Source organism: Chanodichthys erythropterus, chromosome 13, assembly GCF_024489055.1.
Source record: "Chanodichthys erythropterus isolate Z2021 chromosome 13, ASM2448905v1, whole genome shotgun sequence".
In the NCBI taxonomy this organism is placed as follows: Eukaryota; Metazoa; Chordata; class Actinopteri; order Cypriniformes; family Xenocyprididae; genus Chanodichthys; species Chanodichthys erythropterus.
Genome location: NC_090233.1, coordinates 340,464 through 365,401, shown reverse-complemented (window position 1 = coordinate 365,401; position 24,938 = coordinate 340,464).

Here is a 24,938-nt window from a genome sequence, read left to right as displayed (position 1 = left end):
TGAACTCTTGTTATTTAACTATGCCGAGGTAAATTCCATTTTTGAATCTAGGGCACCTTTAAGGCCACTTAATATAAAGTGGGACTGCTTAAGGAGGAATTTAATGTGCAAAAGAAGTAAGGGTATGTAAATATTACACATACATTATGTCATTAATGGAAATATTGTAGGAGACCTGTGAAGCAGTTAGCCATGGACATTCTGTGAAGGGAGCTGAGAATAATGTTCTTACAATTACAGAAATACTTACAAATACTCAAAGACAATAACTTTTTCAGTACTTAAAGGTGGGATCAGTAGATTTTGAAAAACGCTGTTGGACATTGTTTATATTTGAAATCAACCCAAACAAACCCACCCCTCTCTTCATTGCTCTGCCTCCAAAACTCACACTCCAATCCTAACCACCCTACTCCAGGCCGGTTTCGAACCCCGGCCCGTCCGCTGCTGGCAAGCTAGGCAAGTGCACTAACAATGAAACTACAAACTGCAAAACTCTCACTATCTGGCCACTGTTCCAGACGCAATGTGAGTGGATGTCTGTTTATCACAGCTGATGGCAACAAAATGCTTCACAAAAAATAAAGCACAGTTGATGAATGAACGACAAGGAAGCACAAAATAAATGAACGTACAGTACATAAGAGTAAATATGTGCAAAAGGCTATTGAGAGGATTAGGAGCGCTGTAGCGCTTAACATTATGCGGGGACTTTTATTATGAAAGCACGACGCGCACATAGTTCGCAAGCAAAACAATTCAGCACTGAGCAAGCCGCTGCACATATCAGTTTGTCGCATGCACAGGCGCTGGAAAAGACATATAACTTGGTTATCAGCCTCAGATTGAGTGTATATTGTGCTGCTGTGCGTCGAGTACAGGAATATTATTTTATTTGCTGATCTATACTTGTTGTTCTGTTATGACGCAGTTATTGGCAGTGTAATGTTATGGCACGATGCTAATTCATCTTGATAATCTATCCGTGCTATATCTCATAACTTGCATGTTGATCTACAGTGCAGAGATAAGTTTATAATGTTATAATAATTCATGTTGATAAATAATAATAGTAAAACGATGGAAGTTGTAATTGTGAGTTAAAGGTGCCATAGAACTGAAAATTGAATTTACCTTGGCATAGTTGAATAACAAGAGTTCAGTACATGGAAATGACATACAGTGAGTCTCAAACTCCATCTAATTTGTTTAAAAGACCTCCAAAGAACAGGCTAATTTCAACATAACACAGACTTTTACGTAACATTCGGGATCATTAATATGTACGCCCCCAATATTTGCATATACCAGCCATTCAAGGCATTACACAAGGCAGTATGTATTAACATCTGGATCTGTGCACAGCTGAATCATCAGACTACGTAAGCAAGCAAGGACAATAGCAAAAAATGGCAGATGGAGCAATAATTACTGACATGATCCATGATATCATAATATTTTTAGTGGTATTTGTAAATTGTCTTTCTAAATGTTTTGTTAGCATGTTGCTAATGTACTGTTAAATGTGGTTAAAGTTACCATCGTCTCTTACTGTATTCACAGAGACAAGAGCCGTTATTTTCATTTTTAATTCATAAACACAATTTCATTCTTTATAAATCTCTCCAACAGTGTGTAATGTTAGCTTTAGCCCGTTAGCCACGGATCGTAGCCTCAAACTCATTCAGAATCAAATGTAAACATCCAAATAAATACTGTACTTACATGATCTGATGCATGCATGCAGCATGCATGATGAACACTTTGTAAAGATCCATTTTGAGGGTTATATTAGCTGTGTGAACTTTGTTTATACAATGTATTAGAGTCGCAAGCTCGGGGGCAGGGAGCGCAAGGATTTAAAGGGGAAGCAGTCTGAATCGCCGCATATTTAATGATGCCACAAAATAGGCAGTTACAAAAATTAATTAAACAAAATCTATGGGGTATTTTGAGCTGAAACTTCACAGACACATTAAGTGGACACCTTAAACTTATATTACATCTTGTGAAAAAGCATTCTAGGGCACCTTTAATGTGAGTGATATAATGCTTGTCAGCACAGCAGCTCCAGACAGTCAAATCCAGTGTTACTCACATGAGAAGTGGAATCAAAGCAGCCTCTGCATCTTTTTTCAGGCCTTCCCACTTAGCTCTCTCCAGTGCTGTAAAACTTTTCTAATATAAACGCAGTCCTAAAGCACTTGCCCATTCACAAACCTTCATTCCAGTGATAATCTTTTGAGCTTTTGTGTTGTGTCCCATCTCTCATTCTGCAGTTTTTTTTTTTTTCTTTTCTTATTTTCAAATCTCCCTCTTGCTCATTTTCTCTCCTCAACTGTCATACGCCCCCTAATGCTGATTGGTTAGACATTTGTTGTTGGTGTCGGCCTGACTAACTTCCAAACAGTGTTTTTGAAATTCTACTGAGTCCACCTTTGATGGAAGAGGATTTAATAGTTAGAAGATTAGGTAACACTTTAGAATACACCGTCATAAATGAATAACCAGGAACAAATTAATAACACAATATTAACATTCTAGTAACTGCTATTAACTAACAAGAAACTCAGATTAATTAATAAGTAGTAGCGCTCAGTTGAATGAGGTAGTTCACTATAATCTTATCAATAATTACTATTTTTTCATACCTCCCAGAGTAAGAACTACTATATACAGGTTCATAATTAATGTGAATAATGCGTAATGTATAATTCTTTCTAAAGTGAAGATCATGATAACACACTAGTAATGACTCAAGTATTACCAAATCCTTCAGAAGGAATTACTAACATTTACACTTGGCATTAACATCAGTTTTTTTGTGAATTGGCAGTGGTTAGTGATAAATAGAAACGGGGGTCTAAAAACTTTTGTGATTAGTTCACTGAAACCCCACATATGGAGGTAGTCAGAAATAAGACCACAATGCATGTGTAGTGTAAACCGATAAATAACAGACCAGAAGTCATTCATTTTCAATGGAAAGTAGTATGAAAGTTGTGTGGAGTTCTGATCATAATTTCAGATACAATTTGAGCCTTGGGTGCAGTGAAATATTTGAACTTTTAGAACGTATGCAACAATTAGTATTTCCTGTGCAGCTCTCCTGCAAAACTGATTAAAAGTGTGATGACTGATTATATAAGAAAACTGTCTTGAAAATGGTAATGCATCTCAACTGACTACTTGTGATCTGATCACTGAAAATGCATACTCAAAGGGTATAGTTAAAATGTCAGGTTACCACATTAAAAATCGGCATACACTAATGATGCATCAAGAAAACGTCTGTAAATGTGTTTCTGCATGTTGATTTGATGTGCTAGTGAGAATGACAGATTTAGGCGAATGCCAAGTTTGCTTTGTACTAAGTTCTATGGTCTCAAATTACATATTCTTCTTAGTGGAATATTTTACATTCCCCTAAATAACCTAGATACTGTACCTGCAATTGAAGCAGCTCTGTCTTGGATGATGAAATTCTTTGTAATTTTCAAGTCAACATTGATGGGTATGTTATTGCTAAAGCAGCACAGAAACTGGTTCCCCTTCAAGGAAACCATGTCTGTGTGCCATTCTTGTCCCCTTGTCTTTGAAGCTGTGGATTATTAGCCACGTTCATTTACATTTAAAGAATGTGTCATGGAAATTTAGTAGTTTAATGTAGTAACTGGAATAAAGCAGTAAACCATTGAAAGCATAGCAACACCTCAGTCACTTCCAAATCACTTTGGAATGGGGCATCAGGGTAGATAAATCATTGTCTGTTAGTAGTGAACAGGTCACAACCCTGTACGAGCTTTTGCTCTCCGTCTCTAAAACTCTCTACCACCTCCATTGTTAGGATATTGTGTGTCTCCTCTAGATGTGACAATCAGATGAACTGCACTTGGGACTGGTGATGCCTTCAGCCTGATGAGTTCTGACACCACCTGATGCCCTCACAGCAGTACAGAGAGAAAAAGAAAGGGGAAACGTGTATGGGGGGGTGGAGTTGTGGAACTGCTCGGCTTTCTGGATCAAAGCACAATAAAGGCCGATGGGATGGGTATCACACCAAATTAACACCAAGAACAGAAAGAACACTCCCACGGACAGAGATTAGAATCCCACTTTGCTTTTAGGCTTCTGCTTCTCCATCTATTAACATAATGTGAACAATGTGCATTGATTTTTCTCTTTTAACACCAACGCCCAAATTTATGATTAACATTCAAGGATGAATTCACTAAATAACTCTGCTACTTTTACACAAACCCCTGTGTTTTATTAACTAATCATGCTGCAGTTAAACCACATATTTGAATTCAGTAATTGTCATTCTTTGCAGCAAAAAACACACCTCTTATATATATTAAGTAAATTAGGCTTGTTCTTTAATTACAGTGGCAAACATGAGGCAGAAATGTGCTTGTCTTTCATAATATTAATATACTTTATGGCTATGCATTTAAAATAACCTATTATACTAGACCCAGTAAAAAGGAGGTTAAACACATTTTGACTTTTGAAAACAAAATGAAATACACATAACATAACTGCTTACAGTTTGACTGTGGTGTTGCTATGAAAGACAGTAACACCACAGATGAATTTACCACAAACAATTTTCACAAGTCTTTTTTAAAAAGAAGGCTACCATTGTGATCGGGTGACATTTTGGAAATATGAATAGATTGAATTTATCAAAATTTCAGAAATCAAATCTACAAGTTATTATATTAACACCACTTATGCTAATATGGTATGACAATTCTCAAAAATGTAGTAAAATATAAGGAAATCCAAAAATTATTCTGTTTGCATGACACATTAAAAGTTTATATAATTTCCCTCACAATGTCATGCTAACACATAATGTTTGAACAAGACATCTGAACAAGAGGCAGCAAAACTATATATATATAATGTTTTTTGTTTTGTTTTTTTTACCTTAGTAATCATGCAAAAAATAGTCAGTTTTCAAATGTACAGATTGGATCAAATTTAAAGATTGGATATAATTTCCATCACTCACAATTGCAATTCCTTTTATAATAATAGAAAGGTTTTTTTTTTTTTTTATTATTAATTAAAAATTATTTATTATTTATTAATCATGCAAAAAAATAATTTGTTTACTGTACTACCACTCAGAACTGATCTGCAAGATGGGAAATTGAGGATGCAAACTGCGTTGCACTAATTTGTTGGGCTTGGACCTTTACCTAACTAGCATAATTCTATTAGTGAACTGGGTGCTAAAACAACACAGACAGCATGAACAAATAAACAGTGCTATTAGTGGGTTATATTACATTTCAAGTGCCCTAAGATGATAAGTAAATCTGCTGTTAGCCATTTTGCTTGATAGCAGTGTTATGTGGCCTGAGGACTTTGTGATAGGCAGTGTAAAGAATGGCCCTTAAACTTGAGATGACATGAATGCTTTAGCATCTAATGAGAGTACAGAGGGGGAGAAACAGGACCTGCCTAATTTGATTTATGCTTACAGTCACAATCTGTCTGATCACATAAAATTGAGACAGAGTGTTGATCATGTGTCCTTTTTGCCCCTTTGGTCTGATCTGTACAAGCTTCCATCATTTTCTTCCTAATTATTACAATAGAATCCATGGTTTTAATTGTTAAAAAAATTTCCAATTTTAAGCATTTTAAGGATGTGTTACATGCAAGTGGTGTCCATGGTGATGTTTTATATTTGAATAACTGATGTATAAATGAGTTAAGTATTTAGTATTTAGATTTAAGTCTCTTTAAGTGAAAAGTTTTATAAAGTAATGAGGTTTAAAATATATAATTTGGCAACGGGGCAAGAAGATCTAAGTGTAATGCTCAATCCAATAAAGATAATATGATGAGAATATAATACAAGGTTTATTAAATAACTCAGGAGAGACAGCCAACATGCAACAGTGTGTAAACATGAACAATACCAGACAAATAAACAGAACAAAGGGAGGAACTTAAATACACAGTGATGATTAGCTAAAAGACGATCAGCTGTGATGATTAGAGTTTGTGTCCATGGTAACTGATGAATGGTGGGAAACAAGGACAAAGAAACACATGTGATGAATATAAACAAACCAGAAGTCCATGAAAGCAAACTAACTGAACATAAACTGTGACATCACACTCCCCTCCGGCAAGGCCCAACCTCGCGCCGTAACAAAAGGATGGCAGAGGGAGGGATGGAGGGGGTTTAGGAGGTGGACGAGGAGCTGGCAAAGGCATGGTGACAGGGGATGGTGCAAGGATGGTGACAGAAGATGGCAAAGGTATGGTGAATGGGATGGTGATGAAAAGATGATGAAAGGATGATGACGGGAGGTGGAGACAACGGATTGATGTGAGGATGACGACTTGGCGGCGATGATGGGAACAGCTCGATGGCACAGACCCAGAGCTCACCAGTGCTGACAGCCCATGGCGGTAGAGCCAAGGCAAGATGTTGTAGAGGCTGACAACAACTGGGCGATGACTGACGGAGACAAGACAGAGTACCCGAGGGCTGAGGTGGAACCGGTGTGACAGAGGACAAAGGCGACGCCGAAGGGAAGGAGGAACCCACTGCAGCCACACGCAGCGGAGTGAAGCCAAAGGTGGGAGGAGCCAAGGTAGAGCTGACAGGTCATCAGGCTGAGATGGAGCAGAGCCATATAGAGAGAGAGTTGCGACAACTCAATAGACTCCAATGGAACGTTTTTACAGCAATGGCGGCTCGTGGAGCCTCTCAATACTTCCCGGAAGTAGCAGCCGCGCCGTAGAGTTACAGCAGAACAGACCGTGATGCACTTTTAGAAGGTAAGCAGTTTAAATTATAATATTTTATAAAAAAGGCAGATACACCTGTATATGATTAACACACAACTTGGCGCACAATCTTTAGTTCTATTTAGATTGCTCCTGCTGACTAGAACATAACTTTCTCCTTTCCGTGTCAGTGGGGAAACCATGCATTCATATTGCTTTCTCTGAGTGACTGGATCATCCTCATGCAGCACTGCAAACCATAGCGGAGACTACAAGAACATGTAGGAAAGGACAGACGAAATACTTGACATGCAGTTTATTATAAATGTATAAATCCATTGCACTAAATCAGTGCAAAAGTCAATGTGTGTATAATCATGTTTTATTTTAGAGTTGAATATATTGTGTATGAATGTATATAGTAATAAGTGAATGGGGTGAATAAGAATTGTTAACATTAAGATTAATTAAATTTCACTTAATTAAATTTTACATTTCACTTATTTGCAATGTTTTTTTTAAGACAATCACCTGTCACCTGCATGTCTCCTGTCCCTCTAAAACCATAGTGAACATGACATGATTGCCCTTAACTAACATACAAGTTTAAAAACATAAAAATAATTAAAAACAACTGCAACGCGATCTTTAAACAAGGTAATGTTAGCCAGAAATATGTTAACAAGGCAGGCAACGCTGGTTGAAAACACTAATCCTCAAATATTAGCAGGTTTTTATCTTTTAAAAACAACATTGCTGTAACTACATACACATACTACATTCACATGTCGGTGTATTATATAAATATTGTAAACTGATGCATTTATTGACTATAAATTACTAAAAATCACGGTTCTGTCTCTCAAACCCTATCATTTTGAATTGCCGCCAAAGCACTTCCTGGAACTATCTGAAAGCTACACGAATCACGTGACGATCAAGCGTTTTGAACTTCCGTTGTCACAACTCTGTCTCTCTATGGCTCTGAGATAGAGCTAAGAGATCAGAGGCCTGAGGTGGAGCCTCACTGTCACAGCAGGAAATCCCCGTAAACAGCGCAGGGCTGTAGACATCCGGCAGCGGTGGGGCTGGAGGACTGGCTGAGCTTTATGGTGCCACAAAACTTGACAGAATAACGGTAAGTGTAACACAGTCCATGCAGATCGATGAAATTAAGAAATCTTAATTCAGGAGACTTAGTTCAGTGCTGTCCAGAAACAGCCATGATGAAGGTACCAGGTGCGTGGGAGTCAATACCTCCTCACTGAAGTTTATCAGCCTGTTCTCATTGTCCACTGATGTCATCCCCTCATCCACTGATGTCACGGGCTCACACCCCTGGTCAGACTCACGATGGAGCTCCACTTTCGGGGCGAGGGCCAGCTCTGTCCGTGTCCTCGGGCTCTGGCTGATACGGGCTATGGTAGCTCTCCCTCTGTAGGGGACTCACACAAATTCTCCACAGTTGATGGTGGTGATTCGGGCTCTGGGTCTGGCTATGTCCTCGATCAGAGAAGGACGCTCTCCAGACACCGGATAATCGCTTCTTTCTAGTTCAGTCCAGTGGTGTCTGGGAGGTCAACAGGGTGATGGTAATTTGCCCTGGTTCAGAACAGAGACTTTAGGCTTTCACTGTCATAAGGGCAGGTGACAGCAAGGTGGCTCTTCTGACAAAGAAACATAAGTGATGAATATATATTTAAAAAAAAAAAATAGAAGTCCATGAAAGCAAACTAACTGAACATAACTCTGACGCTAAGTACATTACTATCATATTTCCTAAAAACTGTTAAGTAATCATGAAAAAAGTATTTAGTTTGCCAGTTCTACATGACATATATTTAAAGAATAGATATAATTTCCATCACGGTTAAATCACAATCTCATGCTAACATAAATTTGAATAAGACACTTGAACAAGTTGCAGCAAAACCTAATCAAATTTGTTTTAGATTAAGAAACTGAGGCTGAAGAGAACTAAATTCCACTAGCCAAATTCATGGAATGTGAAGTAAGCAGTGCTGATGAAGTTTGACATTTCCCCTGAGACACACTTCTGAAAATCAACAACATCCCTTGGAGAGAATCTTGATGAACTGGTTCAGTTGTATTTTACTCAAGTTGGAGTTAAACTCTGTAGGAAGTCATCCAGGAACAGGATTGGATACCCCAGGTATAGAAGGTATAGAAAATGTTCTCTGGTACCTAAAAGGGTTTGGTCAATAATACTTCACCTTCCATACACCATGTCATCTATGCCACCAGAAGACATACCTTCATATCAGCTCATGTTTCTACTGGCCTATTATTGCTCAACAGTTTGACAGAAACCAGTGTTATTTATTAGGGATGCACCGATACCAGTATCGGTATCGGGCCGATACCAAGCTCATGTTGTACTCATACTTGTAAAAATACCCCTGATACCAAAGACCGATACCTCACGTGACGTAACTGGCAGATTGTTCATGCACAGAGACACCAGCGGCAGCAGCAGAAACAATGTCAGCCTCAGGGGTGTGGAAATTCACCATCAAAATTAATGGTGACATCACACACATTGGGAACTGTATGCTTTCAATCACAATTCGTTATCGATTAGTGAAGGCAGAATAGGTGGAATCGCGCTGAATGACACAGACCAGAATCGCTCTCTCTCTCACATGCGCTCTCTTTCTTGCACACAATCCCAGTTCTCTCAGACAGCACGCGATCAGTTCTCCTTGCGCCTGAATGGTCAAATGCACACATAGTTGGCAAAATGTCCACTGTGTGGAGTATCTCACGTAAATACAGTCAGTTATGGCTTAAGTCGACGTAAACATTTGGGTGAAAACAGGATATGTGTCAGTGTCCATGGATTCAGTCTTAAGTAGCCTATATTTGTCATTAATGTTAATAAAACAACAAAATATGTTAAATAAATGTATACATGGTAAATAAACCTACTGTATCAGAAAAACAAGTTTATTTAATTTGTATCTCTAATGTATTTGTTGTATTGTTTGTAATTTGTTTGTAAATTTCTTTTTATGTAACAACAATTATATATATTGGTAATTATGCACTTTGAAGGTTATTGGACACTGAAATTTTTGTTCTTTAAGTTTGTGACAAGCACATAAAAATTACACAGACAATGTGGTCCCATTAAAAAGTAGTAGCTTTGGGTACCAGTTTATCCTGGTTACCCTGCCACCAAGTTCCCTAAGGCTTTGCATGCTTTATTCTGCTACAGCACCCATTATTATCAGTGCCTTAGTCCAGATGTTCTCTAGTATAGAGCACACGGCCATCCACGTGATGTAAAAGAAAACGTGATTCATCAGACCAGGCCAACTTTTTCCATTGCTCCATGGTCCAGTTCTGATGCTCACATGCCCACTGTTGGCGCTTTCAGCCGGAGGACAGGGATCAGCATGGGCTCCCTGACTGGTCTGTGGCTATGCAGCCCCATACACAACAAACTGTGATGCACTGTGTATTCTGACACCTTTTTTATCAGAACAAGTATTAACTTCTTGAGCAATTTGAGCTACAGTAGCTCGTCTGTTGGATCAGACCACATGGGCCAGCCTTTGCTCCCCATGTGCATCAGTGAGCCTTGGCCGCCCATGACCCTGTCACCGGTTCACCACATTTCCTTCCTTGGACCACTTTTGAAAGATACTGACCACTGCAGACCGGGAACACCCCACAAGAGCTGCAGTTTTGGAGATGCTCTGACCCAGTCATCTAGCCATCACAATTTGGCCCTTGTCAGACAGAGGACCTTGAAAGAGCATTCACTAACTTGAAAATGTGTGTGCTGTCATTTGGCAACAGTCCTTAAGAATCCAGATTTCAATGAGAAAATCCATGGTTACTGGAACTGTATTTCCTCAAGGAGGAAAGGCCGCACCTTTACAGAAACTAGAATCTCTTACTTCGAGTTGAGACGTTCAGTAATTGAAAAGAATGGCTTATGTGGCAAAATAAAACACTAAATAAAATTCTGTGCTGTAGATGTGGTGAGGTTTGTGATTCCAGGCTCTGTCTGGGATGCTTGTTGCAAGGGTGTAAGTACCACTAGACTTTCCTGTTCCATCAATGGCTAAGCTTAACTCGACTGTGCAAAGAAGAGGAGAGAACCGTGAGATAGGAATAGCTCATCTTATTGAGCCTTTTTCTACTCTCCAGTGGTGATGCACGCTTTGTTACATTCCTTAACGTCTGTAGCAACAGTTGCCTATAGGGCGATGCTGACAGGTGTGAGAGAAGCTGGCTGCCTTACAAACTACAATAAAAATATGTCTTCAGCTGTCTAAAATAACAGGGGAAAGTTGGAGAAATCTGTCATTTTACATTTGAACTTTTTGAAATAGTCCTGTTTCTTGTTCTGTCCTGCCTTATTTCCATATGTTCTATGTTTAGTCTAATTAGTCTATGTATAACAAATGTAGGACTCCTTTGTTTCCTGTAGTGTTTCATCTGGTGTTAAATGTTCAATTTAGTTTTAGAGATTTTAGGTTTCTTTGTTTTGCTGATTCTAATCAAATAAAGTTGCACTGGAGTTCAACAGTCTATTCACGGACTATCTAAAGAATATTGCATACAAAATGGTAGCTCTCAAATCTGGTTTTTGACCCTTCATATGAATATTTTAACCAAAAAAAAAAAAAAAAAAAAAAACCTTCAATTATACATCCTTATGTTGTTCCAAACCTGTATGACTTTCTTACATTTTTCCTTACGTCTTTGCATTTGGCAGGTGCTTTTACCCAAAGTGACTTACATTGCATTCAAGGTGTAAATTTTATTAGTTCTTACTTATAGTGCGTATCATATGCACGCGAAAAACTGCGTACCATAAGCACGCCAAAACTCATTTTGGCGTATATATTTTACGAGATTACAAACTCGTACTATTTATACGCATTCTCGTTGTTACGGGTGCTGGTTGTAGAGACGAGAAGTATACGGATATCCACAAATCAAAGGGTATTTAATGAACACAGGAGCAGAACAAACATCCAACACAATCTATATAACATTTAGGACAGACAAGGAGTGAAGGGAGTGAGTCCATTATATAGGGAGTGATGACGATCAGGAACAGGTGCAGGTGATCCGTGATGCTGGGGAGCTGACGAGGGAAGTGAGTGCAGGTGAGGAGACAAGAGGATCATGGGAAATGGAGTTCTGGAGACGAGGGAACTGTGACACTCGTGTGATCGTCTTGACTTTTTCTGTAAAACATTGTTACAGTGCACATTTTGCTAATACAGTACAAAAAAAAACCCTCCTACACTTAATATTATACTGTAATTTTTGTCTTTATAGGTTCTGCCTCACATCCTAATGCTTTAAGTTCAAAGCATCAGAAATCAAGTAAAATGCCTTTTGCAGTATGGCAAAACAATCTTTTAAAATAATATATACATTTTGTTTCATTAGTTAACTACTTTAGTTAATATGAACTAAGAATGAACCGTACTTCTACAGCATTTATTCATCTTAGTTAATGTTATTTTCAACATTTAATACATTAATAAAATCAAAAGTTGTATTTGTAAACTTTACTTAATGCACTATGACACGAAAATCAATGCAAATCAACGGATTATAATAAAGTTATTCAAGAAATTTTGTAGAATTTTTGACAGTATAAGAACTATGACAGTGTCTTCTAAGACAATGTCTTACTGGGTGGGTCAAGGCAATAAGCCCTTTGGCCAATACACAAAGCACATCCCCGATAAAGGATAATAATACTTGGAGAAGGAAATTAAAGGTGTTCACTGAAACAAAGGCAAGGTTTCAGAAGGATTGAACTCCAAAGCTGTTCTTCCTGCATGTCTAGAAAGCTGCTGTACATATATGAAACAGCTGGATACATTGGGTAGAAAGACATTTCTTTTAAGTGCACATAGCACCTAATAGAGTCTTTAAGCTTTATGCTTGAGTTTATTTGGTAAAAAAGACTGTGTCAACGCTGCTCATCTTAAATAATCACTGAGAATTGGTGTACCTTAAGGCAAAACTGGCCTCAAAACAACTTTCATCCTGTTACACAACTTTGAACCCAGTTATCTGAACATTAGTTATTTACACACCAGGTTTCTTTCAATAAAGACATTATGTAGCAAAAAGAATTTGCTACATAAATAATAGATTCACTGTCAGACTGACTCAAAACAATATGGAAAAGCACATTTATCTATAACAGAGCATGTATCAGATTCCTGCTGTGCCATTTCTTCAGGAACATTCTATTGAACTGCAGAGTTGAATAATGCATGTATAATACATTAATTTAAACAGCTTTTCTACACTGATTTTCAACTTTCACCTGCTTAAAGTCCAATTTAAGAGTTTTATTAAAGGTTATACATTGTGTAACCACATTTAACTTTATTAAAGGATAACAAATTATTGCTGCAAAGGAAGTAAATGGTAATGTGTTATCTGTTGCATAATTCAATTTTTAAGAGGTCAGCAGTGGAAAAATGCAAGGATTTTGTCTTTCCACCATGTCTTTCTGCAATACAGAGGGTGAATTCTACTACTGGCAAAGTTTTATCCTATCCCTCTGTTATAAAAGCCTTTTTCACCATGGTTTAACAGACTCTTTTTTGGTCAATTTTCCCAAATGTAAACGAATGTGCAGGAAGCTGAGACATAAACATGTCAAACATAACTACATAAACAAGAACGACTGATTAATCTATTGTGTAGAAGAAATGGATGGAAGAATGTTGCATATCATTTACAATACAACAGCCCTCTTTGTTTCAATCTTTCAATGAGGGTGAACTTTCTAAGGAATTTAAAGGTTGTTGTGCCCCCTCCTGGAGTGACTTAGATAGCACAGCTCATTACTACATACAAAATATTGTTTGCAGTGTCTGTCTACATTGTTTTGGCAATTGCTCAGACAATTTACCCTTAATGCAAATAGCATGACATTTCCATGTACTCTTTGTGTGAATGGTACCTAAGTGTTAGATAGTGCAAACAAAATGCTTTCTATTAGCACTTTGTGCAAACAGCACATTTTTACACTCAGTGTGAATAACATCTGCCTTTACTTACACTTACTTTAAAGAGCTGATATTTTGAACTCTAATAATTGAATTATATTGATTTTTAATAATTAAACAAAACATTTAATTTATTCATTTTTTAAATTAAAGTTTAAATATATTTTTAATTACACACATGGGTTGTATTTAATATCAATTTGTTGAACAAATGTTAAAAAATGTTAGGAACCGCTGAGCTACAGTATGTCATATTAAAGAGCACTAAAGACTATCATTAAAGACTATAAAACACAAGCATAGAGATACAGAAGGTTTCAGAAGGATTGAACTCCAAAGCTGTTTTTCCTGCATGTCTAGAATGCTGCTGTATGAAACAGCTGGATACATTGGGTAGAAAGACATTTCTTTTAAGTGCACATAGCACCTGATAGAAATCTGTAAGCTTTACGCTTGAGTTTATTTGGGAAAAAAAGAGTGTGCCAAAGCTGCTCATCTTAAATAATCACTGAGAATTGGTGTGCCTTAAGGCAAAACTGACCTCAAAACAACTTTCATCCTGTTACACAACTTTGAACCCAGTTATCTGAACATTAGTTATTTACACACCAGGTTTCTTTCAATAAAGACATTATGTAGCAAAAAGTGTCACAGATCCCTTGTTCCCCTGGACTCCATTTCCCATGATCCTCCTGTTCTCCACACTTGCACTCACTTCCCTCGTCAGTTCCTCATCATCACGGATCACCTGCACCTGGACTCTATTATCTGCACTCCCTTTATATTGCACTCACTCCCTTCACTCCTCGTCCGTCTTAATGTTATGTTTATGTTGTATGTTTGGTTCTCCTTGCCTTTTGGATTAAAGTATTGTGTATTGTGGAAATCCGTACCTGCCTCATCTCTTCTAACCAGTACAACTGTAACAGAAAGACGGACCCATACCATTGGATTTCCACAAGAAGATGGAGACTTTGACCAGCTCCCTGGCTCCTGCGCCTCCAACGCCTCTCACCCTGTCACCCGGCGATCGCCTTATCGGGCTCTTCCAGATTGGACGTTCACTGGAGAGGTATTTGGAGGAGTTCGTAGAGCTAGCTTTTCTGACTAACTGGTCTGATGCACGTTTAATCGCCCTGTTTCTGGATGGACTGGACGAGAACACTATCCGTTTTTATGAACCTGAAGATTATTTTTCCCTGAACGAAACCATTAATCTAATTTTATATTTAAACGGATCTAGTTTCTATTGTGATGAGGTTCAGGATATGTGTTCATCTCGTCCAGTCTCTCCTGAAACACTGGTGGCCAGGCCAGTTGGTCAGCCTGCATCTCCCTCCGCATATCCCTCCAGTGAACTGATTTCCTGGTCTACGCTGGACCCACACTCCTCAATTGGGTCCAGAAAGCAGCGGAGGAGGAAGCAGCCTGCTCCAGTCTCTCCAGAGCCCGCTCCAGTGTCTCCAGAGCCCGCTCCAGTGTCTCCAGAGCCCGCTCCAGTGTCTCCAGAGCCCGCTCCAGTGTCTCCAGAGCCCGCTCCAGTGTCTCCAGAGCCCGCTCCAGTGTCTCCAGAGCCCGCTCCAGTGTCTCCAGAGCCCGCTCCAGTGTCTCCAGAGCCCGCTCCAGTGTCTCCAGAGCCCGCTCCAGTGTCTCCAGAGCCCGCTCCAGTGTCTCCAGAGCCCGCTCCAGTGTCTCCAGAGCCCGCTCCAGTGTCTCCAGAGCCCGCTCCAGTGTCTCCAGAGCCCGCTCCAGTGTCTCCAGAGCCCGCTCCAGTGTCTCCAGAGCCCGCTCCAGTGTCTCCAGAGCCCGCTCCAGTGTCTCCAGAGCCCGCTCCAGTGTCTCCAGAGCCCGCTCCAGTGTCTCCAGAGCCCGCTCCAGTGTCTCCAGAGCCCGCTCCAGTGTCTCCAGAGCCCGCTCCAGTGTCTCCAGAGCCCGCTCCAGTGTCTCCAGAGCCCGCTCCAGTGTCTCCAGAGCCCGCTCCAGTGTCTCCAGAGCCCGCTCCAGTATCTCCAGAGCCCGCTCCAGTCCCCACAGAGCCAGCTCCAGTGCCTGTGGGGATTTTAATTGTATTTGAGGGGATGAAATGGCCCTCAACCCCAGTCTCCTCCGAGCCAAGTTCTCCAGTCTCCGCCGCCGAGCCAAGTTCTCCAGTCTCCGCCGCCGAGCCAAGTTCTCCAGTCTCCGCCGCCGAGCCAAGTTCTCCAGTCTCCGCCGCCGAGCCAAGTTCTCCAGTCTCCGCCGCCGAGCCAAGTTCTCCAGTCTCCGCCGCCGAGCCAAGTTCTCCAGTCTCCGCCGCCGAGCCAAGTTCTCCAGTCTCCGCCGCCGAGCCAAGTTCTCCAGTCTCCGCCGCCGAGCCAAGTTCTCCAGTCTCCGCCGCCGAGCCAAGTTCTCCAGTCTCCGCCGCCGAGCCAAGTTCTCCAGTCTCCGCCGCCGAGCCAAGTTCTCCAGTCTCCGCCGCCGAGCCAAGTTCTCCAGTCTCCGCCGCCGAGCCAAGTTCTCCAGTCTCCGCCGCCGAGCCAAGTTCTCCAGTCTCCGCCGCCGAGCCAAGTTCTCCAGTCTCCGCCGCCGAGCCAAGTTCTCCAGTCTCCGCCGCCGAGCCAAGTTCTCCAGTCTCCGCCGCCGAGCCAAGTTCTCCAGTCTCCGCCGCCGAGCCAAGTTCTCCAGTCTCCGCCGCCGAGCCAAGTTCTCCAGTCTCCGCCGCCGAGCCAAGTTCTCCAGTCTCCGCCGCCGAGCCAAGTTCTCCAGTCTCCGCCGCCGAGCCAAGTTCTCCAGTCTCCGCCGCCGAGCCAAGTTCTCCAGTCTCCGCCGCCGAGCCAAGTTCTCCAGTCTCCGCCGCCGAGCCAAGTTCTCCAGTCTCCGCCGCCGAGCCAAGTTCTCCAGTCTCCGCCGCCGAGCCAAGTTCTCCAGTCTCCGCCGCCGAGCCAAGTTCTCCAGTCTCCGCCGCCGAGCCAAGTTCTCCAGTCTCCGCCGCCAAACCTGCTCCATGCTCCTCCACCCACACATTGACTTTATTCCTTGGACTCCTCTATATGATCCGTAACCTCCAAGTATTTTTTTGGGGGGGGCCAAGTACCCGTGGGTGGGGGACATGTGGGCGCCACACATGTGGGTGGGCCTCTGACGTGGCCTGCCAAGGCTCCTGACCCGCCGTGGCCTGCCAAGGCTCCTGACCCGCCGTGGCCTGCCAAGGCTCCTGACCCGCCGTGGCCTGCCAAGGCTCCTGACCCGCCGTGGCCTGCCAAGGCTCCTGACCCGCCATGGCTCATGGATCCGCCCTGGAGACCTCCACTCCAGTCCACTCATCCCCCGGCACCTGCATGAGGTCTCCAGGGCGCCCGCCCCCCCCTCCCGGTTATTCTATTTACGGCGCGAGGACGCGCCTACCGGGAGGGGGAGGTACTGTCACAGATCCCTTGTTCCCCTGGACTCCATTTCCCATGATCCTCCTGTTCTCCACACTTGCACTCACTTCCCTCGTCAGTTCCTCATCATCACGGATCACCTGCACCTGGACTCTATTATCTGCATTCCCTTTATATTGCACTCACTCCCTTCACTCCTGGTCCGTCTTAATGTTATGTTTATGTTGTATGTTTGGTTCTCCTTGCCTTTTGGATTAAAGTATTGTGTATTGTGGAAATCCGTACCTGCCTCATCTCTTCTAACCAGTACAACTGTAACAAAAAGAATTTGCTACATAAATAATGGATTCACTGTCAGATTGACTCAAAACAATCTGGAAAAGCACATTTATCTATAACAGAGCATGTATCAGATTCCTGCTGTGCCATTTCTTCAGGAACATTCTATTGAACTGCAGAGTTGAATAATGCATGTATAATACGTTAATTTAAACAGCTTTTCTACACTGATTTTCAACTTTCACCTGCTTAAAGTCCAATTTAAGAGATTTATTAAAGGTTTTTTCATAGCATTAAAGAGCACTAAAGACTAGCATTAAAGACTATGAAACACAAGCATAGAGATACAGCCAGTGCCGTTTCTAGGCATAAGCAAACTAGGCGGTCGCCTAGGGCGCAAACAGCTGGGGGGCGCCAGTGAGAGCCCCCGCCCCACCAATATTTAAATATATTATTATATTATATATATATTACTTTTATATAGGCTATATATGAAGAGTTTGGTTCCAAAACGCAATAACTCCATTTTGATTAATTTGAGTAGCCTATAAAGGTGTTTTCTTTACCAAGAAAGTGGCAAGATGAAAACCACTATTTTCTGTTTCAAACTTTCACATAGCATTTTTTGGTTATAAAAACATTAAAAATTCAAATCTGCATTTTGATTTTAAAAGGTTTATTATAAAAACGGATTTTTTTTTTTCCCGAAATGCAATAAATCCATGACATTTTTTTTTTCAAAATGCATTAATCCATCAATATAAAAGTTATTTTTTATATTGAAAATACACAACAAAGTAAGTTGATTCACATATATGACAGCCTCTGAACTTCATCAATATAAATCTTATATAAGCATTTTACTAAAAATAAAATACTTTTACTGTGACACATTTTCCAAAAGCATTTTCGTTACTTACTACAAAATAAAGTCGGAAGAACACAGACTGCAAGCAAGCATGTGCAAAGAAGTGCTCACACAACCGCGTTTGACACGTGACGTGACGCTGCGCGCTGCACAGAGCGGGACACTTAAAGGGTTAGTTCACCCAAAAATGAAAATTCTGTCATTTATTACTCACCCTCATGCTGTTCCACACCCGTAAGACCTTCATTAAGCGATTTCAAAACAATATGCTTCAGGAAGCATAGGAGCACAGTGAATCTGTGTATCGAATCTGCAGTTTGGAGCGCCAAAGTCACGTGATTTCAGCCGTTTGGCGGGTTTGAACCGCGATCCGATTCATGATTCGATATACACTGATTCATAATGCTCCGATGCTTCCTGAAGCAGTGTTTTGAAATCGGTCATCACTAAATAAGTCGTTATTTTGTTTTTTTTGCCGCACCAAAAATATTCTCGTCGGTTTGTAATATTAATATTGAACAACTGTACTCACATGAACTGATTTAGATGTGTTTTTAGTACCTTTATGGATCTTGACAGAGGAAGTGACATTACTCCCTATGAAGGCCTCACGGAGCCATCGGATTTGAACTAAAATATCTTAATTTGTGTTCTGAAGATGAACGAAGGTCTTACGGGTGTGGAACGGCATGAGGGTGAGTAATAAATTACAGAATTTTCATTTTTGGGTGAACTAACCCTATAAAAACGGATTTAAAACAGACAACAAAACGGTATGTTATACAGTGTACACTACAGTACATGTTTTCATATAACAGACCTATGCTATGCCTTTTGTGTGTAAAGATGATCATTTTTAAGCATGACTGTTTGGATTTATATGAAATGGTAACACTTTACAATAAGAGTCCATTTGAAACATTAAATGAGGTTAATAAAATTGTTCATCTTTAATTTCAACATTTACATTTTAACATTTTAAAATTGTCTCTTACATTAGTTATAATGCACTATGAATTAACATGAACGATCAATGTAATAATCAGTATTTTTTATATTTAAAAATTACAATAAACATTTAAGCATTTTTTTAAGAAACAAAATGTAAGAAAGTTAAAACTGAAAACAATCTTGCTACTCAAACTGTATATAGAACTTTTTTTTATATTTTTTTGCTCCTTTTGTATTTTACATTTACTTTACTTTCAATATGTTTAATATCAAAAACAATACTTTTCGTACTTAAGTACAAAAAATATCACATACTTTAAAACTTTTATTCAAGTAACATTCTAAACATTGACTTTAACTTCTACCAAAGTCATTTTCTGGTAAGATATCTATACTTTTACTCAAGTATGGTTTTCGAGTACTTTATACACCACTGCTAAAAATACATTCAGCCGTTGCTCTCAAAATTAATTCAACGAGTCATCTTGTTAATGTTATAAATTAATCTGTTTACCGATTCTGTTCTGCCGTGGCCTTCTCCTCCAGCCCCTTTTTTGCCTGGGGGTTCTGACCCTTCTTCCCATCCCCTGATACTAATCATCACCCCCTTCCACCACTTGTAGGTGATGTTGTTTCTGTTTATGGAACCAAGAGTCCCCAACTGGGTGAGGGGTAATGTCACATTTCCTTTGTGTCATCCAGAGACTGGATCCTAGGTTTATTTTGCTGTTTTCCTTGGTTGTGATGGGTTTTGATTATGTTCACTTGTCCCTTGTTTATTCCTTGTTATCTGCTGTGTATATATCCCTGGTTTTTGAGTTCTTGTTTGTCAGTTATTGTCTTAGTATGCCTATTGATTTTGCATTTTGTTTATCATGTAGGTTTGTTTCACTGTTTATTGGATTATCTTCAAAACTCCTTCCTTCCTGAAACAATGATACCCAGTCAGATGGAAGCAAATAATCTGTTGCAGCTACTGGACTGTTAAAAATGTAAAAAATAATAATAATAATACATTAAAAGTTTAGTGGAAACTTTAATTTTTTTTAAAGTTTTGACATAAATGGTTTTAAATTATTTATTTGTGCATAAGGGTCAAATTTTGGTTTCTCTATAAGCTAGAAAGTCAGCCAGTTTGAAAGTTGACAAAATATGTCCTGAACATACATAGGGAGTGGTTAATGATACTCAGCAATTTACAGGAAGCAGCCCTTTTAGGTGGTAACTTGCAACAAATTACACTCTAAAAAAATATTTTAAATATTTATAAAACACATATTATTTGAGTATATTTTACAAGATAATACTAGTCTCTCTACTTCAAAATGTCAAGTTTAATCAAATGTCTTACTTGTGTTTCTTTGTAATTATTTGTGAAATTTACTAGTGATTTCTGAGTGGAAATTGTTTCAAAATTAATCCAACACCATGTTTTCTTCAGTGTATTTACATTCCTCTTGTATTTTCTGTTGCTCTCAATCATCTAAATATAGTTAAACAAAAACAAACACTGAGGCTCCTCCACCATGCTACTGGCAGTTGGCTGTGGCCAGTACAGATCAAACCTGATAGTCCAAGGGTTTGCAAGATTGACTGAAATCTAAACATGCTGCATTCATGTAAAACATGAAAACTAAAGCCTGGTATATGTTCTTATATTCATTTAGAAGTGTTCATTATAAATTAAAATGAATCCTTCTACTTTGGTGCAAGATGGAAAAATATCTGCCATTTTTCTACATTCTACTGCCTATTTTGAGGCAGACATTTTCTATGCAGTTCTGTCAATGCAAAACAAGTCTACTCTTGTCATTTCGTCATGGCTAAAGCATGTAATACAACACTGCCAGAACACCACACAATGGGGAACTGTGGAAAGTGTGATCCCCCTGCCCTCACCATAATTCATTTCCCAACAATACTATCTTTCACATGCTGAGTGATATTTAGCTTTAAGATGATAAAGATGATGATAAAGCCAGTACAACTCACTGAATTGTGAAAGCATAGAGTGAATAAGAAAGATCATTAAAAGAACTAGAATTCAATGCATTTTTTAAATGAATTCACCATTTTCAATGCAAAGGTCAAAATTATATATGTGGGTAATGTATGGGTGTTCTGGTTTCCCCCACAATCCAAAAACATGTAGTATAGGTGAATTGGAAATGCTAAATTGTCTATAGGTGTGAATGCATGTGTGTGTGAGTCCCAAGCCTTGTAATGGGAAGGGTTGGGGAAAGACCAGGGGCCTCATTTATAAAAAAGCACATAGAATCCCTACTAAAAGTGAACGTAAGCCAGAAAGCAGAGAATGGCTTTTGTAAATATTGAGATCTATAAAACTTTGCGTATGCACACAATTTACCCTTTATAAATCACAGTCTACCTGAGAATTTGTGCATGTAGAAAAGTCTCACATACAGCCCTTTACATGCCCACATTCAACCATAATTAGCCAATGCAAATCACATTATGAATGGCCATGCATATTAAAACACTCAATCATGGCAGCAATGGAGAGCAAGGCAAAGAAACACAATTTATCCGAAACAGAAATTGAGGTTCTTGTGGCAGAAAAAGACATGAGGGGTTTCGCACCGAATAGTTCTAGTACATGATCAACGTACACTAACGTCACTGATAGTTCCTATAGTTCCTACTCTGAAGTAAGGGCTAATTTAGTTCCCCCAAAAGGAGTTCCTAGAATTACAATCGTTCTTAGTTCTTGCGGTGGGAACACGGCAAAATCCGGGTATCTTCAGCCAATAGTTCTAGGAACTATGAAAAAGTTCTTCTGGTGCAAAAGCACCTATAGTGGAGACACGGGAACCAGATAAATCACTTTATTGCATGTGTGCAAAGTTAAAACAATAGGGCATTGTTGTGCACTCTATTACACGGAACGTGAAAATGGATTATTATTCACGTCGGCACTAATGATGTTCGACTTCGCCAGTCGGATATCACTAAAATTAACATTAAAGAGGTGTGTGAACTCCCAAGTACGATGTAAGAAAAAGTAATTTGCTCTGGTCCCATTCCTGTTTGTCGGAGTGATGAGATAGTTAGTAGATTATCATCACTCAATGGCTGGCTGTCTAAGTGGTGTCCGCAGAATAATATAGGTTTCACTGACATCTGGAAAACTTTTTGGGGCAGACCTGACCTGTTGAAAAAAGATGGTATTCATCCCTCCTGGGATGGTGCTGCTCTTCTCTCTAGTAATATGGCACATAGTCTTAGAACTGAAACATGACAAACTGGGGCCCAGGTCAGGAAGCAGATATACTGGCTAAACCGACCATCTGCTAGCAGTCTCACGTCACAGAAGTCAGATAAATCCCAACACATAGAAACTCTTTCACCTAGATATTATCACATAGAGACTGCACTCAAAAAAATAACTTGTTGGTCTAACTTAATTCAATTATGACACCTATTTCCACACAGTTGAACTGATTTATTTGAACTTAAGCTAAGTTAATTGTACTGATGAGTAAAATTCATCCAAGTTGAATGAAATCACACCAGTTTCATTTGATGTATACTGTGAATGTTTCCTGAACATAATTCACTCTAGTTGATCCAACCAGTGCTATTGCAATTCAGACTGGTGCCCTTATGCAGCGTTGCTCAAGTTTTGCAAGTAATGATCAGGTAAAGAACTTCTCATCACTGGCTTTAACACAATTAAAGCTTGTTGAGAACAACATAGATTTATTTCATGTAGCCACCCATAGCCTAACCACAAGGTCTACACTTCAGCATAATGGTAACCTCATAAAAATCAACATAACATAAACTCTTTTAAATGTCAAATATAACTGAACATCAAACTTTAAAAGGTATTTCCCTTTCCTAAAAAACACATTAAACAGCACTTAATTTCAACATTTACTGTCCTGATCTATCCCTACGCAAAGCATGCTGGGAACTAGAAATCCACTGCCCAGTTTCAATCAATGCAACATAAATGATTTGTGTAGTCCTAACACAAATGGTTTAGGTTAACCTAACATTTTGCAAATTTAATTTAATTTAACATAGTACAATTGAGTGCAAATGCCAATTAAGTAAAAAAGTAAAGATTTGTGTTGGTTCAGCTTATTTTATTTAAATAAACTGAGCAAGCAGCTAGAATCATTTTTTTGAGTGTGTGTCTGTACCCCGAATTAGTAAATACAAAAGACTTCCAAACCCATTTAAGGGAAAAAATTTTATTGATGTTCAACAAATAAAAAACAGAGATAATACTGATAAACAAATAATAAAGCTTGGGTTGCTGAATATTAGATCCCTTTCTTCAAAAGCACTTATTGTAAATGATTTTATCATAGGCAATAATCTAGATTTGCTGTGTTTGGCAGAAACCTGGCTAAAACCAGATGATTACATTACTTTAAATGAGTCTAGCCTTCAAGGTTACGATTATCGACACAATCCTCATCAGAAAGACAAAGGGGGAGGTGTTGCTGTAATTTATAGTAATATCTTCAGTATTACTCAAAAGTCATTAAAATATAATTCCTTCGAAGTGATGGTGCTTTATGTAACGTTATGTAAGTTTACATTTGTGCTTGCTACTGTATACAGGCAACCAGGGCACCATACAGACTTTATCAGAGAATTTGCTGATTTTCTATCAGAGTTAGTACTGGCTGCAGATAAAATCCTTGTTGTTGGTGATTTTAATATCCATGTAGATAATGATAAAGATGCATTGGGATTGGCATTTATAGACATTCTAAACTTTATTGGAGTTAGACAACACGTGTCAGGACCCACTCATTGTCGTAATCATACTTTAGATCTAATATTGTCACATGGAATCGATATTGGTGCCATTGAAATTCTGCAGCAGAGCAATGACATCTCAGATCATCATTTATTTTCATGTATATTACATTTAGCCAAGGCTGCAAAACCACCACCCAGCCATAAATATGGTAGAACCATCACTTCTACCATTAAAGATTTCTTTATAAATAATCTTCCTGATCAGTTTCATTGCCTTAGCATACCAGACAGCTTAGAAGATCTCGATGTTGCAACAGAAACTATTGACTCTGTCTTTTCCAGCACATTAGATGCAGTTGCTCCTCTGCGCTTAAAGAAGCTTAAGGACACTAATCCAAGGCCATGGTACAACGAGCACACTCAGGCTCTTAAGAGAGCTGCCAGAAAAATGGAGCGCAGCTGGAAGAAAACAAAACTAGAAGTTTTTCGCATTTCGTGGAGAGAGAGAATGATTGAGTACAGAAAGGTCTACTACAGTATCCCTGTAGTGTCCCTGAGGAAAAATTTCATTCAATCGTTGCTATAGGAGAGGAAGAATTCTCTAAACTTATTACATCATCAAAATCAACAATATGTTTGTTAGACCCTATGTTGACTAAGCTATTGAAAGAGATGCTTCCAGAGGTCATAGATCCTCTTCCTAATATCATTAATTCATCTTTATCACTAGGATACGTACCGAAAACTTTTAAGCTGGCTATTATTGAACCTCTTATTAAAAAACCACAACTTGATCCTAGAGAATTAGTCAATTACAGGCCGATCTCGAATCTACCTTTTCTGTCAAAGATACTAGAAAAGGCAGTATCCTCACAACTATGTTCCTTTTTAGAAAGAAATGATATCTGCGAGGATTTTCAGTCAGGATTTAGACCGTACCATAGTACTGAGACAGCT